The sequence below is a fragment of the Mixophyes fleayi genome, chromosome 4 (genome assembly GCF_038048845.1).
Source record: "Mixophyes fleayi isolate aMixFle1 chromosome 4, aMixFle1.hap1, whole genome shotgun sequence".
Classification (NCBI taxonomy): domain Eukaryota; kingdom Metazoa; phylum Chordata; class Amphibia; order Anura; family Limnodynastidae; genus Mixophyes; species Mixophyes fleayi.
The window spans coordinates 206,523,177-206,540,717 of record NC_134405.1 but is presented as its reverse complement, the minus strand read 5'-3'; the positions used below and the strand labels follow the sequence as shown (position 1 = coordinate 206,540,717).

Genomic DNA, 17,541 nt, shown 5'->3' with positions numbered 1-17,541 from the left:
AACCATCAATCAGCACTTACACAAGCCCTGTAGCTGGTGCAAATGATACAGCTGACACCAAGCATACTTACGTGAAAACCAGGACTTGCGTCGGATCGCCCTCAGCATGCCCTTACTGTACAAGTCGGAAGCTTTTTTTTTAAGTTTTATTTGCGTTCAGACATGAATCGCATATGTCTGAGCATTCCCAGAGCCTTTCACGCAAAATACACAATACATACATCCGAACATGAATCAGGCCCTAAATGTGCAAATGTATGCATAAGTATTTTAGTGGTAGGTTTTAATAATATTCCAAAAGAAAAAAAAGGACAGTTTTCGGTAACATGTAATAATTGGACAGAGTCCACTCAATTTCATCAACAGGGAACTTAATGTTAGGTCAGATATAAGTGGAAATATGAGTTTGGTCTTTAATAATTTTGAGACAAAAGTAGACCATATTTGAGATCACTGTTGTATGTATTATCTTAATTGTCAAACAGGTTTTCTCCATAATGGTTGCTAAATAGTCACAGTAACAGAACAATAACAAGATAAAAGGTTTCATGAGTGTAAAATTCAAGGTTTGCGCAGTTGGAATGCCTATAGGTATCGCCGTCAGAATGAATTAACTTACAACATTGTCAAACAGAGTTCTCTTTAGATCGGGGCTCTTCATTGAACCTTTTCCTACTGTGTACTTGCATTCTTCGCTTCTCCCTGACCTGCTCTTTTGGTCTCCTAGCAACCAGTAAAATAAACATCCCTCCCTTGCTTTTCATTTGATTACAAAGGTTAGCGTTGAACCTCCCATTCAGATTTCTAAAGAGCCTCATCTTACAATCACATGCTAATGAGTTGGCATTTGGTGACAGCTGCTCTGTGCTAGCTACATATTTACTTTCCTTCACATTTTCATTCTTTCATAATAGTTTGAATCTTTAGATACAATAGTGATACAAGCTTTGCTTATTAGCTTTTATAATCCGCTATGTATTGTACACCATTACATTTGTTTGATATATTTTCTCTAAAGGTTTTAGCAACATATGGATGTCTAGTTCTTGCTGAACCACAATTAGAATGTATTGAAATGGCTACCAAGGCAAGCTGGGAATCGCAGATAAACAACAGGTAAATTATTATACGTTGCCTATCCTGAAATTTGGATTTTACCCATGATATGACATGCATGGTTGTAAAACAATCTGGGAATTTGTTTGATAAATATCTAAATAGGAAGAGATCAACATTTTCTTACAGATGGAAAACAGTTTGTTACAATACATAGTGTACCTTGACTATTAAAAAAGTTGAAAATCTGTGTTTTCTCTTGCAATTAAAAATAAGTGAAATTGTGTTTGCAAAATTGCATAGCTACAGAGTTAGTATTGTCAAACTCAGGGGCGGGCTGGGCCGGGAGGCAGAGGGGGCCACTCAGTCTATCCGCTTTTTGGGCCGCGTCCCCCCCTGTCAGCGCACAGGCGGCCGCATCACTTCACACGCGATGCGGGCGCTTCATCAATGATGCGACCGCATCGCGTGTCATGTGATGTGGCCGCCTGTGCGCCCCGGGCTGACATTTGCCAGCCCGTGCCTGGTCAAACTCAGCTATTGAATAGTTTCCCCATGGATGATACTGATATTAAATAATAATAATTATGCCCTATATTTGTTTATTCATATTTTGCAGAATTTATAGTTAATGAACAGAGCTGAGATGATGTTGGTTAATCAGCTATGCTGTATGGTGTGATTGGAGTTAGACTGGGGACAAATTCTGCTAGCAAGACATGCCAAGTTTAAAAGCCACATGTGGAATGGGGTAAATACTGGGGTAAATATAACATATATCTGATTAGTTCCCGCAGTGAACAGCTCAGGGTATTCAAGCTAATAGCAAAAAACGTTTTGTGCCACAATGCAGTGTTCACTGTCATAAACTCTACTCTATTTCTATATTGATTTCTTAGGTAACAGAACCATATATGGAAAATTGTGCTGAGCACTTTGCCAATACTTTCAACTAAAAGGTATTAATAATGTAAAGAAGTGCCATTCAAGAGCATTTATAAGCATAAATATAATATTGCTTTCTGTACCATTTTGTCATTACAAGCAATAGAACAAACAAAAACATAAATTGTATACTATAAAGTGAAATAGGTGTTCTGGGGATCCAGCTGCAGATTAATATATGGATACTGCTATTTACTATGGAATCACAAGTGCACTTACCCTTATACTTAGTATAATGTTTTGTTTCTTGCATCATGTATTGTTTCAAATGCACTCAGTTTTGATTTAGAGATTACATTTTCATGTTTTTTTTATTTTCAATGGCAGATTCCACCTGCCTGATGCAGCATGTCACATTGGAGAGATGGCAGCTTTCCGCTCTGTTAGTAGAAAATGTTTATTGCATGTCTAGATTATGAGCAGCTTAAAATATAAAACATAGATGCTTGTGAAAGTGAATGGAAGCTAAAACACCTGGCTTTGGCAATGTTATTCATAAAGAGAAGCATTAGTAGACAATAAGGATAACATTTTTATACCAATGCATTTTACTTAAACCCTGTTGGCAGTATAATTCAGGGCTATATATCCCCATTATTAGTATTATTAAGTATTTGTGTAGAGAAATGTGATGTGTTTAAAAATGAGTAATAGTGATAGTAGCATCTGATATTGACAGTGTGTCTTTAACTCATTTTTACATTGATCATCATGATGTGAAAACCTTGACTCATTATCACCGTGATTACAAAGAAGGCAACAAAATACTCTGGTTGTAAGACTTACACACTACTAAACTATACACAATTAATGACACAATCAACTGTGTATGTTTCTGTATGTTACACATCTTCCCAACCATGATAATTATTTTGAATTGCTTGGTTGGAAGAAAGATCAGGCAATCCCAAAACATCCCCATGTACACAAACTGTTTTCCTGAGGATAGGTGTCCTTCAGTATTAAGAGTACTACAGATGGCAAAGGTTAGCAAATTTCAGGTGTTTTGAAAGGAATTTGACAATGCAGGACCCACATTCTACCCAGAGCCGGATTTAGACCTCATAGGGCCCTAGGCAGGATACTGTTTTTGGGCCCCCTCCCTGAAACAATCCATAGTACTATATTTTTGCAGCCTACTATATACCCCTATAGTTACGTAGAAGTGAAAGCATGTGCCGCCGCATGCCTACCATATACCCCTATAGTTACGTAGAAGTGAAAGCATGTGCCGCCGCATGCCTACCATATACCCCTATAGTTACGTAGAAGTGAAAGCATGTGCCGCCGCATGCCTACCATATACCCCTATAGTTAAGTAGATATGAAAGCATGTGCCGCCGCCAAAGGAGATGAGGGCGTGGCTTGCATCTTTGGGGGCGTACCTAACATGTGAAAAGAGCAAGGCCACCCTGCTGCAGAAAAAGGCACCCCTAAATAATTACCAAGCAGTCCCGTTTTTTTAAGTAGTTGGGTCAAAACAACATAATAAATATTGAAGTCAGGGCAGAAATACTTACTTAAGTTGTTTGCAAAAATAATACGCATAAATCCAAGTATGTGCTCTTGTCACTTTTGTCCTTCTATCATCACACTGTGCCCCTTCATTGTCACTTTTGCCCCTTCACAATATCACATGTGCCCTTTCACCATCACCTCTGTGCCCATCACCATCACCACCTCTGTGCCAATCACCATCCCCACCTCTGTGCCCATCACCACCTCTGTGCCCTTCACCATCACCACCTCTGTGCCCATCACCACCTCTGTGCCCTTCACCATCACCACTTCTGTGCCAATCACCATAACCACCTCTGTGCCTCTTCACCATCACCACCTCTGTGCCCATCACCACCTCTGTGCCCTTCACCATCACCACTTCTGTGCCAATCACCATCACCACCTCTGTGCCTCTTCACCATCACCACCTCTGTGCCCATCACCACCTCTGTGCCTCTTCACCACCTCTGCGCCCTTCACCATCACCACCTCTGTGCCCTTCACCATCACCACCTCTGTGCCAATCACCATCACCACCTCACCATCAGGTGCCTAGGTTGCCTAGCGGTAAATCCGGCCCTGATTCTACCACAGGCCACTGACCATCATATTCTCTCCTCCACAGGCCACTGAACATCATATTCCCTCCTAATGATATTGGGTATAACCCTTGCTGAACATATTTCTTCTTTAAAAAGTATTTTCGGAGTATGGCCTAAAATCTATATCATTGTGTACTTCTATAAGGTATTGTAATCATCATCACACCATGGGTCACATGTTGTCAGTCAGAGGTGTGTCTAGCCATTGTGCTGCCTGCAAGGGTCACTGAAAGACCACACTTCTTATCATTATACAAATTACCAGAAACATTTTTAGATAAACTGAGTGTACCTTTAAATATTAAATATTATAATCTATAAAAAGGATTAGATCTTCCAACAAGGTAAATACCACTAATGGTTTTACATCAAGAAAATTGACATTTTCAAATTGATTCTTTTCATTTTGCTATCTGTGGTTGTTGCCACAGGTTGCCTCATTCCTGGTTAGTTGTGTGCTTGTACTCAACCTTTCTCCAAGAAACATCTCTCCTTGTGATACCAGCTTTCTGCAAATGATATATTTAGCTGACGAGGAAGAGGCAATTCATTGGCTGTAAGGGTTAGTTCAGACAGGTGGTTAAAGAGCCATTAGTAACAATGTACTCACTTAGGTTCCAGACTGAACACAACATGATCACATTGCTTTAAATATCAGACTAACAGCAAGAGAAGCTGATGGTCAGTCCTGAATGCTGGAATATTGTGCATGATAGATATTCCGGTATTTCTGGTTGACCCATGTATAGATAAGCAATTTTTTTTCACTGATACTTCCACTTGGAATTACCCATCCTCTCCCAAACACAATACACAAGAGACTCGATTAACCATCATCTCCCCAGCTTTATCTACTGACTATAAATTCAGCAAAACTCAAATTTACAAATATAGTGCAAAATGGTAATTTGCAGACTGAAGAAGCAAAAGTGTAGGGCTAGGTACACAATGGAGCATTTTCGTTGAATAATCGGGCAAATCAGCCGACATCCGACTGTTTGGTCAGATAACGTGTAAGTGTGTGTACGTACACAATGATCTAAAGTCAAATGACAGAGCACACATCGTTATAAAATCGTACACAGGAATCGGTATGTTGATCGGGACTTTTTTTTTGTAGTAGCTAAAATAGGTGAAACTATCGCATCGGGAGAAATTTCTTGCAGTATATACCTAGCCGAAATCAAAGATGGTGTTGTTGGAACTTTGCACCCTGTGACACTACCTGTGATCTCAGTGTCTGCAGGATACTCAGAGCGGTTTGCATATGTTTTCTTATCTTGTTGACCTGAACAAGGCCCTCCTTTGAACTACCTGGGTCAGTGAAGAGGCCAGTTAAAAGAATGTATACAAACCATTTAAATGGCATGTGGAATTACATTACTAGATGAGAAGGTGCTAGTGGATGTCCTCTCTGATGATTTTCATAAAGGAGGAAGTAGTAAAAGATACAACTGTAAAAACTCGTAACAAAATTACTTTTACATTCCATTCAATTTGGTTCATCATTATCTCAAAATTAAATTATTATTATTATTAGTGTGAGTGGTCATGACTTCTAAAACTACATGCAGGTAATTTATGCAAATTGTAATTTTAAATTTGTAGAAAAACACATTTTTTATAAATATTAACATACTATGTAAGTACACTAGTACGTACTAGTACATCTAACCATGCTGAGATGAAAAAACATGCTCATTGGAAATATGACTGTAGGTGGTTCTCTTGAGACAGTTATTGTGAGGTTTGGAGAGAGAGAAAAACGAATTATGTGAAATCACTAACATTTATTGAAAGCCAAAGTCACAGTTTATTGATCTGTAACCTACTGACCTTGGGATCATGTTTTCATCAATGAAGTCACTAGGCATTGCTGTGCAATATTGGAAGAAATAATTTTGTAAGAAACAGTAGTAGTGTATAGAAGGATGCATAATGGAAACTGAGCTGTCACAGAATAAACAGTTTAGGTGTGTCTGGCATTGTGTAGTGTGGTGGTGGTAGGGGATGTGTGTGTGTGTGTGTGTGTGTGTGTGTGTGTGTGTGTGTGTGTGTGTGTGTGTGTGTTTGTGTGTGTGGTGTATGTCAGTCTGTGTTTGTTTACCTCTAACATGGTCCAGCATTACCTCAGGTGACTGTCTCAGGGAGCCTCCGACTGAATACCAGCTATGATTACTGAATGTCAAACAACCTGCAAAATATGGTTCCTTCCAACTACTATAACAATGATTTTTAGAAAGCGATAGCACAGTCGGTGAAAGACATGTTTCAGGAAACACTATTAACAGTTCCTGATTTGTGCATCTAATGCCAGCAACGTAATATTAGTAGCCTGATGTGTGTGGGTTATTCATGAATTTCTTTTCCTGGCAGCAGAACGAGTTTCAGTAGGGTGAATCTCCTCTTTTCTTTGTAGTCAGGCATGATTAATATTACACTGGCCAATGAAGCAAAGATGACAGAAATAATGAAGTATCTCATTAGGATCTTTACACGAAGGTTAAATGTGGGTTGGGCTCCGGGGGACCCAGCCTTTAAAGCTGGTAGTGTTGTTGTCAAAACGCAAGGTCATCCCTCCCTCACTAAGACAATTCTCCCTATTTCTGTTTATCTTTGTTACATTATAGCATGAGAGGCGCCTTCCATTGCAATAGGCAGTGTAGACGCTGCACAGATTTTCTGTACAAAGCTGAGACCCAGCTGATCACCATCAATCAACGCAGAGCAAAGACTAGTTAGACTTTCCCACTGGTGAGAGGGAGCAGAGATAGACAGGAGGAGGGGAGACACCACGTCAGTGAGTGAAGGGAGTGACTGCTGAGAGTCATCAGCTGGGGAAGCACAGGAACATAACACTTACTCTCTGCAGCAGTGACAGCTTTCAGCGCTTAGGACACGATTCTATTTCTCGAGAAATCGTACCTACACTGCAGTGCTAATATCACAGCAATCCAGGTTAGTAATCAGTGTGTAGAGAGGAATGGATACAAGTGTTATTTTACAGCATTTAGCTGCTTGGTGGTGTGAATGGAGCACCGTGGTGCTGAAAGGACAGCTCCCTATGTAGAATTCAAATTATTGGGGATAACCTAAGTAAGTTCATAGGACTGGCAACTAGTTCTAACATAAACTGCTAAGTTGAAAGTTATGAGTGCACTTTAAGTGTTGTGAGTGACTATAAATAATCTCAGTATGTTAGTGCTTAAAGTGGACAGGCTTCGCATGTGACATATGTTGTCATATTAAGCTGGATGGTCATGATTGTTTTATTGATATGTTGAAACTTACATAAATGACAGTTGGCCATAGCACAGAAAAGAAACTATGTGTCTTTATCACTTATCAAACGATGTACAGATATTACACTTTCTCACTTCTTCCTACTCACACAGGTTACTGTCAGTGTATGTCTACATAGTAAAACAATTTATGAATAAAGAATGTTCTGTTCACATCTAAATTAGGAGGGTGCTAACAGGATTGCACAGAAGGATACATATTTTGTGTGGACAATGACACTAATGATATAATAGTTATTTTGAAAAATGAATCTGTCGCTTATGATAGATACACATGAACTTCCCCTGACAAGTAGTCAAGTTCATTCTCTGACTCCTCAGATTATCCTGGCTGGATAGAAAATTACATGCCAAATGATAGTTGATGAATGATATTAATCAAGCCAGGCTAACAGCTTTTAAATGAAAGTCAAACTGATCTTCTGAACAAACATAAAACCACCAGATTGCCCTACACCTCTACTAAGAGCAATTATACATGTGGGTGCAGAAACTCACCCTGAACTGAAACCCCAGCTGCTTCATGCACTCTTGGGCAATTAGTTTCTCTGAGTCTGCTATGTTTAGGTGTGTGAGATAGTGATAGATTTTTTTTCCAATAATGTCAATATTGCATCATTTCAATTTTTCAGTTAAAATTAATTGATGTTTTTATAATATCTGCATGTAATGGTTACTATTTATAAATCAAGGAAAGGTACAATATGTGCAAATAAATTACACTTGATATTATATTTCAAATCCCTAGATAATTTAAGATAGTAACACACATTCACGCAAATTGAAAGTATGGAAGAGATAACAAATATTTGGGATATCTATATATATATGGCCTAAATTTGTATTTAGATGTACTAATATCTAGTGTGTTTTGTGTAGTTTACCTATGCCTAGTATTATCATCTTCAGAAATATTGCATTTATATTGCTAACACAAAAATTTCCAAATACAAGTGTAGCCATGTTTGTTTGTTTACAATACACACTGTATACATTAAGCTCAGATAAGGCTTTATAGGCTTTATATATTTCCCACGTCCTTTTGAGTGCTAAATGCACATCTCCTCTTGATTAGATCTGTTTGTGACTATCAGCTGCCAGGGCTCAGCTCTGTATGAAAAACTTAATGTACATGAAAGTGAGGTGATTGTACAAATTATTTTCAGTTTATTGATGTTTTATTAATATATCTGGTAACAAATATTGACATAATGTTATTATTATTATTATTATTATTATTTATTATTATTATTATTATTTACCTAGATTCTGAAATTACTGTTATTAAAAATATATAATATTTATAGCTGTATTTTATGTAGTGAATAACTGATTTAATGGATAATTAATAATGTATAGGTAATGTGTGCACATGCACAGAAGTGTTTTATCTCCATATTCTATTTATTGCCTGAGGGATGTTTGGATACAATCACTTGTCTGTCAAAGAAGTAGTTAGCTGATCAACCTAGCAGGACTCACTATGCTTTAATCATTAATGATACCAACATTTTCTGTTGATGATTGAATTTATTCTAAAAATGTCCATAAGCTTTACATCTTCTCCAATCTTTGCGCATTAACAAACTGTTTGGGCAAGCATCATTGCTTATCCCACCTATAGTAACTGATCCTGTGATACAGTAAACTCTGCTCCCCCCAAAGCTGAGCTTGTTGATGCAGATATCAAAGTCCTGTGTTGGAGACTGTGTCTTTCAGCAGCAGGAAATGAATTTCTACAGTGAGTGACTTGGGGATTTCATCTAAACCAAAATGAAATAGACTTGCTTATCATTAAAGGGCGAACAGTGCTGAAGAATGCAGAAAATGTGCTCATATATAGAAGATATTCTTATGAGTGAAATGTATCGGAAAATTAGATGTTTTTATTTATTCATTCATTTATTTATGTAATGCTATTATAAAATGAATGTGGTATTCTGGGATATGCAGCCTATGCCCCCCCCCCCTTCCCGAAAAACCAACAAAACACATTTATAGGAGCCAGTTTTGAGGTCTATATTATTCTAAAGCTATTGCAGAAACAATAAGATTTTTTGGAGTTATATAAAACTATCAAATGTGTGCAGGTGCAACTACATTATTTATTTCCTTACATCATTTTCTTTTATGGTTCCACCTAAAAGCTGGAACTGACAAACTGAAATGATGCATAATCCTAAAATGTACTTAAAATATGATTAAGTAAATTGCAAAAATCACTTATGTTCTATTTTACATTCAATTTTACACTTTCAAATATGTTTGCGGTGATACTTTGCCTTTAAGCATAAAGATAGCATTTAGTATATAGTTAGTTCTGCTATTTGTCATGCTCTGTAACAAGACAATTCTGGGTATGTATACATGCATCAGGCCTGCTGTTTGTACATTGCTAGTGCCTGAAGAACTAATAAGGCAATGAACTTTTTTTTATAGTACATTCCATCCATATTTTCCCTGGCATATACACAGGAAAAAAAGAATATATTTCCTATTGATTATGCAAAGGTATCACAAATATCATTAAATGTGTGAATTGTCTGCTATTGTAAGGGCCATGATTCTGCTTCAGACTATAAAGTTAAAGATATTAAATTATTTAAACAAACTAAATTCATTCTAGCATTACAGTATTCTAGTAACATTTTTGGTGGTTGAAGATTGATGGATGCTTGGATTGACTCTTTTAAAATAGCAATACTACTTCTCACTATTTGTACCATGGTATTTGTATAAGAAATTGACAAATGTTAATATAGGAAAATCTGTATTTTTGTTCTATGGACAGTTATGGGCCAATGTAATGGTTTCATATATTTACTATTAATTTTGTGTTCCACTTTATTCATTTGTGACAAATAGGGGCTCACGCAAATTGTGCTTTCAGCATATAATGAGCTTTTTTACTTCTGTGCAAAAGCACAAAACCCAAGCTCTGAAACTTGTGCTTTGTGTGCATTCTCAGAAGCAAAACAATGTATTATACAAAAAACGCAACTTGCATCCAAACTACATGACCCCCACAGTAGTCAAAAATCGAATGCGCTACCATCCCTGTATTAGGGGATTCTGTTGACACTGTTTCATGTATGGAAATCACAAACAAATCACGTTTTGTATTTTGTTTTTTTAATTGAAGTAAATAGGCAGAATTTATCTGCTGGTGCAAGGGATGAAAATATTACAGACAAGGTGGCTGATGGAGGGTGGAACCTACAACAGTTTGTATAGCAAATCTTGAGTGAAATTGCTGTGTGCGTGCCCAGTAGTTGGGTGCACACATATGCTCCTGTGTAGATGTGCGTGATTCTGACACTTACGGCCGACTGCGCCTGGAGAGACAGGGTGGCGGAGGGAGGGAAGGGGCGTGTAAATACAGGCAGAGTACACTAAAGTACACTACATGCGTATTTAGCTGAGGAACTACCATTAGTGCAGCAAGGCCCATGGCGATAATGGCACCCAATGCATGGGAAACTAGTGAGCTGTAGGCACCTATTCCTTCCTCCCCACTTCCCTACAGCGGGGCCCAAATCTCGCTAGTTCTGACTCTGTGCGTGTTCATGGAAATGCAGCTCATGCAGCCCTGCAGAAACACACACATACACCTGTTAGGAGCTGTATGTTTGGCAAATGCTACTGGGCAGGTGCAAATATGTGCTGATGGTGAGGACTTATTATAAATCAGACACATATGTTACTGATGCCGAGGCAAACATAACTAAAGATAAGTACAGCTCTGCATATGAGTGGAAAAAACAACTCTATATCAGCCCCAAGGGGTCTATTTGTGAATGGGAGAAAAACCTTTTCTCTTCCAAAAACAGGTGTTTTTGCCAGAAATAGGGTTCGGCAAATCTATGAAGGTGTTACCACCAGTGATAGGTAGCCCCAGACGGTGAACAGTTTCAGGTTTTTTTCCCAGCTTTAGCTTTCCCATGCAAAGCATGGAGGAAACCGATTTAATAAAGACAACAACAGCACAAGTGATGGATGGAAATAGCAGGGAATATTACATGAGTTTTTTTTTTATTTATTTAAATAGAGGAATAGATCATCAGTTTTATTTTGTTCTTATTTTTATACATTTTTAATAATGAATTTTTTTTTTGCTCTGAATAAAGTGGAACTGAATGCCCAAGTCAGGGATGCCAGTTCAAATGCACATGTGTTAACTGGAAAAGCCAGAGTCACGCATGCGCAGAGGAATCTATGACTGGCTGATGAAGAGGTAAGAGTACCAGCCTGTCTCATCAAGGAACTGAGTATTACTCTGTTGCTCCAGCAACAATTTTTTCTATCTCTGAGATCAGCTGCGATTGAAAACCAACCGTATAGTCACTTGAATGTAAAAAGGACCCCAAGTGACAGTTATATGGATGTAAGGGCTGATACTTCTTCCCTAAGGTTAATTTCATATGCGGGCTTGTAAAGCACAAATTTTATAAATCATTGCAGATGTATAAATTTGAAGTGTAAATCTAGCCTTTAGGACTCATTGTAAAATATATCATAGGTGTCTCCATATTTTAGGTTACACCTTATATATGTGTATATGCACTATATGGACAAAAATATTCGGACACTTGACCAAACACCAACAGGGACTGTAATGACAATGTATTCAAATACATATACTTTAATATGGAGTTGGTCCCCCTTTTGCAGTGATAACAGCTTTCCATCTTCTTGGAAGGCTTTTCACAGGATGTTGGAGTGTTTTTGTGGGAATTTGTGCCCATTCATTCTGTAGAGCATTTATGAGGTCAGGTGCTGGTGTTGGACAAGAAAGCGTGGCTCGCAATCTACAATCCAGTTCATCCCAAAGATGTTTGATGGTGTTGAGGTCAGGGCTTTGTGCGGGCCAGTGAAGTTCATCCACACCGAACTCATCAAACCATGTCTTTGTAGTCTTTGCTTTGTACACTGGGGCACAGTTATGTTGGAATAGAAAAGGACCTTCCCCAAACTGTTGCCACAAAGTTGGAAGCATAGTATTGTCCAAAATGACTTGGTATGCTGAAGCATTAAGATTGCCCTTCACTGGAGATATGGGGCCTAGCCCAAACCCTGAAAAACAGCCCCATACCATTATCCCTCCTCCACCAAACTTCACAGCTGGCATAATGCAGTCAGCCAGGTAAAGTTCTCCAGGCATCCACCAAACCTAGACTCACCCATCTGACTGCAAAACAGAGAAGCATGATTTGATACTCCTTAGAACATGTTTCCACTCTTCCACAGTCCAGTGCCGGAGTGCTTTACGCCACTCCATCCGACGCTTTGCATTGGTATTTGTGATGTAAGGCTTGCATGCAGCTACGTGGCCATGGAAACCCATTCCATTAAGCTACCACCGCACAGTTTTTGTGCTTACATTAATGTCAGTGGAAGTTCAGAACTCTTCAGCTATGGAATCAGCAGAGCGTTGGCCACTTTAATGCACCATGTGCCTTAGCAGTTGTTGACCCCGCTTTGTGATTTTACGTGGTCTTTCGCTTCATGGCTGAGTTGCTGTTGTTCCTGAACACTTCTACTTTCTAATAATATCACTTACAGTTGACCGTGGAATTTCCAGCAGGGAAGAATTTTCACGAACTGTCTTTAGGTGGCATCCTATCACAGTACCACGTTTGAAGTCACTGAGCTCTCAGAACGACCCATTTGGTATCACAAATATTTGCAAATGGAGACTGCATGGCTAGGTGCTTGATTTTATACACCTCTGGCAACGGGTCTGATGGAAACAGCTCGATTGAATAATTAACAGGTGTGGCCAAATACTTTTGTCCATATAGTGTATTTTATCCCAGCTACAGTCATGGCCAAAATTTTTGAGGGTGACACAAATATAATTTTTCACAAAGTCTGCTGCCTCAGTTTTTATGATGGCAATTTGCATATACTCCAGAATGTCATGAAGAGTGATCAGATAAATTGGAATTAATTTTAAAGCCCCTCTTTGCCACGACAATGAACTTTATCCCAAAGACAACATTTCAACTGCATTTCAGCCCTGCCACAAGAGGACCAGCTGACATCAGGTCAGTGATTCTCTAGTTAACACAAGTGAGAGGCTGGAGATCACTCTGTCATGCTGGAATAACAAGAAAAAACAACACATAATTGGTGCTTTACAAGCTGTGGTACAGAGGACAGCTGCGAGGGATCTGCAATCCCCCAAAAATAAGTAATATGGCACAAAGTTTGCAGCAATGAACTCTGAACCACAAAAAGAATGTGTACTGCAGATAATTCACAAATTAGCTCATTTATTAAGGTATTAAAATACAACACATGAAAATGTAATCTTAAAAACCATGCCCTATTTAGATATAACCTGGATATAAGACTTGCACCTTAGAATATACATTGCTATTCTTAGAAATAAAGGTGATTTTTTCATGAAAGTCGTTGTTGTTATTTAGATAGATAGATCAAATGTTCTATACAACTAGAACCTCAAAATATTTTCAGTAATCAGAATATTACACCCCAAAGTGATCCAGAATCAGCGTATTATTCATCCAAACAAAGCCATTTGTTTACTAACATATTGTGGTCCACTTCATGTAAAATTCCAAAAGTGTATAGTCCTCAAAATACACACAATAACATCAGCCAATTGCATAGACTTGCTGCAGGGAGTATAACGGACGATCAATTTGGGCTGTGTATATAGAAATTGCTTACCGGAATCGTGAAATTTAAAGTCTGTCTTATCGCACAGCTCCGTGTGCATCCGGTAATAATACGGACCTCTGTGATCCTACAGCCGCTCCATAACCCCTCCTCTGCTTCACATAGATATGTGTTTCCAGCTGTCTTTATGTTGTGTACGGACGCGACAGCTCCTTAGATTTAATTTTCAGGCCAATCTCTATGATTGTATAGGTAAGAACTGCAAAATCGTACCACTTGTTTAGAGCTCACAGATCTCGGGACTTCTTGATATCTCCAGGCATCAAAGGAATATATTAAACCAGACTGACGAGTTTCATCGCCTTAAAGCGATTTCCTTCATTGGATCATTAAGAATTTCAAGGAGAGAGGTTCAATAGTTGTGAAGAAGGCTTCAGGCTGCTCAAGAATGTCCAGCAAGCACCAGGACCGTCTCCTAAAGTTGAATCAGCTACGGGATCGGGGCTCCACCAGTGCAAAGCTTGCTCAGGAATGGCAGCAGACAGGTGTGAGTGCATCTGCACGCACGGTGAGGACTTTTGGAGGATGGCCTGCTGTCAAGAAGACCAGCAAGAGTTTTCACAAAGCAGCAAACTTTGTGAAAACCAATACTTGTGTCATTCTCAAAACTTTTGCCATGACTGTATAATTATACAAGCTCTGCAGCATTGAAATGATTTTCATTGATAACAGTTAGGGCCCAAAGAAAAACGTGAGAGGCAGACTTCCAGCCCCTCTGAAAAAGGGCACATTAGTATCAGCACCTCTTTTTGCCTTGGAGCTTAGTGCAGCAATGTATAATACAATTTTCCTAATCAGAGCAGTACAGTAGTTTGCAGAGCTCAATAAAACACATTAATATTATACGACATTCAAAGTTGACTATTGTCCGCTTCAAAGAATGTTTCAACTTGCTGTAAATGTCTCCTTGTCGCCCTCTTAGAGTCTATGACAGTGCGCACACAGGTTGCAGGAAATCGCAGCGATTACAGAATTAACAATAACAACTCCTGTGCTTCTGGAGCTCCACCAATGAGCTTTACTCACATGAATACCCTATAAAACAATACGGACTACAGTGTGCATCACATGACCATTTTAATCTGATTACATTATATACTGTGGAAATCTGGATCATGATGGTTGTGAGGCAGATATTGTTGAAGCACATCTTTACTTCTCACCAGGTATCATTTTCAAGGGGGTCATGCAGGGTTGACGGCCCAGCAACCCAGCCACTATATACAAATATGTTGATTATACCACTCAAAGTCACCTTTTATAGAGAATTATTTATTAAAATATACCAATAATTTTTCCTGTTCTCATCCTATATTTGCTACTATTTACAAATGAAAGCAGTTGTTCTTCACTAGAGATGAACCTGAATGTTCAGGTATCTAGCAAGAATGCAGGATACTGTAGCTAGATGCAGTTGAAAGGCACAGGGGTGAATAGGCCACCTATTTTCTGTCTTGTGGCAGTGAGAAGGCTGATTCAGCATCACTAGTGACACATCAAGAAGCAATATGGTTAAGCCCACCCCTTGTAAGGACTTGACTGCCTCATAATTAATAGAATACAAACTCTCAATAGACCTTGTAAAGCTCAGGGGCGATTTTCAGGGTATCTTGCCAAGTTAGTAATCTTGCACCACTTTAAAATGTAATACAGATTTTGTATTTTAATCTTTACATACAGCTTGGTATGATATGACCTAGTCTATTTTATCACATCAAATCACTACATCTTGACATATGGTAAAATGGCATCCTCCACTAAAGGAAGTTGTTTGCGCTAGCAAAACACATTTTTTTTTATTTCTAACACTGGCTATACCATCAGTACAAATATATGTAAAGTACAATATCATGCTTTGATATTTCATGTTTAAAATGTCATTTAAATGCGAATAACAAGATTTCAATATGCACTGAAACTGCAATATTACACCAGTGAGTGGTGGCTGCATTGGCTCAGTGTTTGTAGTGACCTTTAAAAGTCAAACTATGTTACTTCTGATGCAGATTATGGGTTAAAAAGATCTAGTTCAGTGGCTGGTGCCTGGGGGAGTGACATAGTTTGTAGACAGTGCTAATCCTGCACTACTTTTATAGGTTTGTTACTTATTCTATCTCCCATGAGCCCTTTCACTGTATCACAGAATGTAGCACTGAGTAACCTCCCTTCATCCTCCAGGTTTCAGCCTTACCACCTCATCCATATGTTTAAGAAAATCAGTAAGCATGTACAATTACAAGTACCCTTCCTATTAATTAAATGCACGGTGTGATTTCTGATTTGGAAGGTAGTAGTAACTTTTTGTCACTTCATAAATTATTCCCCACAAATTGTGATTTTAAAATCACCCCTGATTGAATAACTTGTTTGCCCATTTTATTTTGATCATTAGTGGTATATGTTTGCATTTTGTTGCAATCTTCATTTAACAAATGATTTCCTTTACCCAGTATCCACATCATTGCTTATATGTATTTATTTGTTTATTTAATAATTAAAATTTACTATTGACATATACAAATTTAACTATGGTGTAAAGTCCTTAACTATGGCGTAAAGTATAATTTCCCTGTATTTATTTTATATAGGTGGGAAGCAATGGAGATGGAGATGAAGCCATGGAGAGTTGAAAGGGCATGGTACATACAAAGTTGTAAAACATGTAAATTTAGGCGTATCTTTACATTAATGTTTTCTGTCTATACAGTCTACACCTCATATGGTTAAAACATTACAAAGCCTAAATAAATTATATTATAGAGTATGAACTGTACTGTAATTACTTTCCTGAAATGTCGGCTTTAATCAGAAACACATGTCTGTTCACTTGGGGTCACTGGCTTACTACATAAACTGCTCCATAACCATTTATGGTCCATACTGAGCAATGTAAGTTACATGAACAATGTGTTAACTATGCCTTTATTACAAATAGATACAGTAGTCAGAGCAAGTCATTTAAGTATTTTTTGTGTTAATAATATTTTTTCATTTTTGTGATTTAAAGTTTTACAAAAAACAAGCTTGCTAAAAAAATAAAAAAGTTGTAGAGAAGTGTGAATTTATAACAATTGTAGTCAGTGAACAGTATAGAAGGGGAACTAGCATAATTCAAATATGAAAGGAGCTAGTATCATGTAAATGTGATTTCATAGCATGTGCAAACAAGTGTCCATTTAACAATTTAAAGTTGGAGGGGCTACGCCAGTGGTTCCCAAACTTTTGCAGTTCGCGGCACCCTTAGAGTCTCCAAATTTTTTCAAGGCACCCCTCCAAAATAATTATTGAGCAGTCCTGTTTTAGTTGGGTCTAAAAATTGTGATAAGTATTTAGGTCAGGACAGAAATACTTATTTAGTTGTATGCAAAAATGACCCCTCTGCATTTAGACACTCTGCCTTCAGGCACTCTGCCCCCTCTGCATCCAGACAC

The 17,541-nt window shown here is 38.2% G+C and overlaps 1 protein-coding gene across 4 annotated transcripts in view; it reads left to right on the top strand.

The window, feature by feature from the left end:
• CPLX2 (complexin 2) overlaps window positions 1-17,541 on the top strand; it is a 93,089-nt gene that overhangs the window by 36,287 nt on the left and 39,261 nt on the right. The window contains exon 1 of one of the 4 annotated variants that reach the window (XM_075209203.1): window positions 1,997-2,015. The exons of 2 other annotated variants lie outside the window; for them this stretch is intronic. The gene's annotated coding sequence lies outside the window, so the exon portion shown is untranslated. Of the gene's footprint in view, window positions 1-1,996; window positions 2,016-6,747; window positions 7,062-17,541 lie in introns of those variants that run through there. One more of the 4 variants, XM_075209201.1, reaches the window with a different exon arrangement.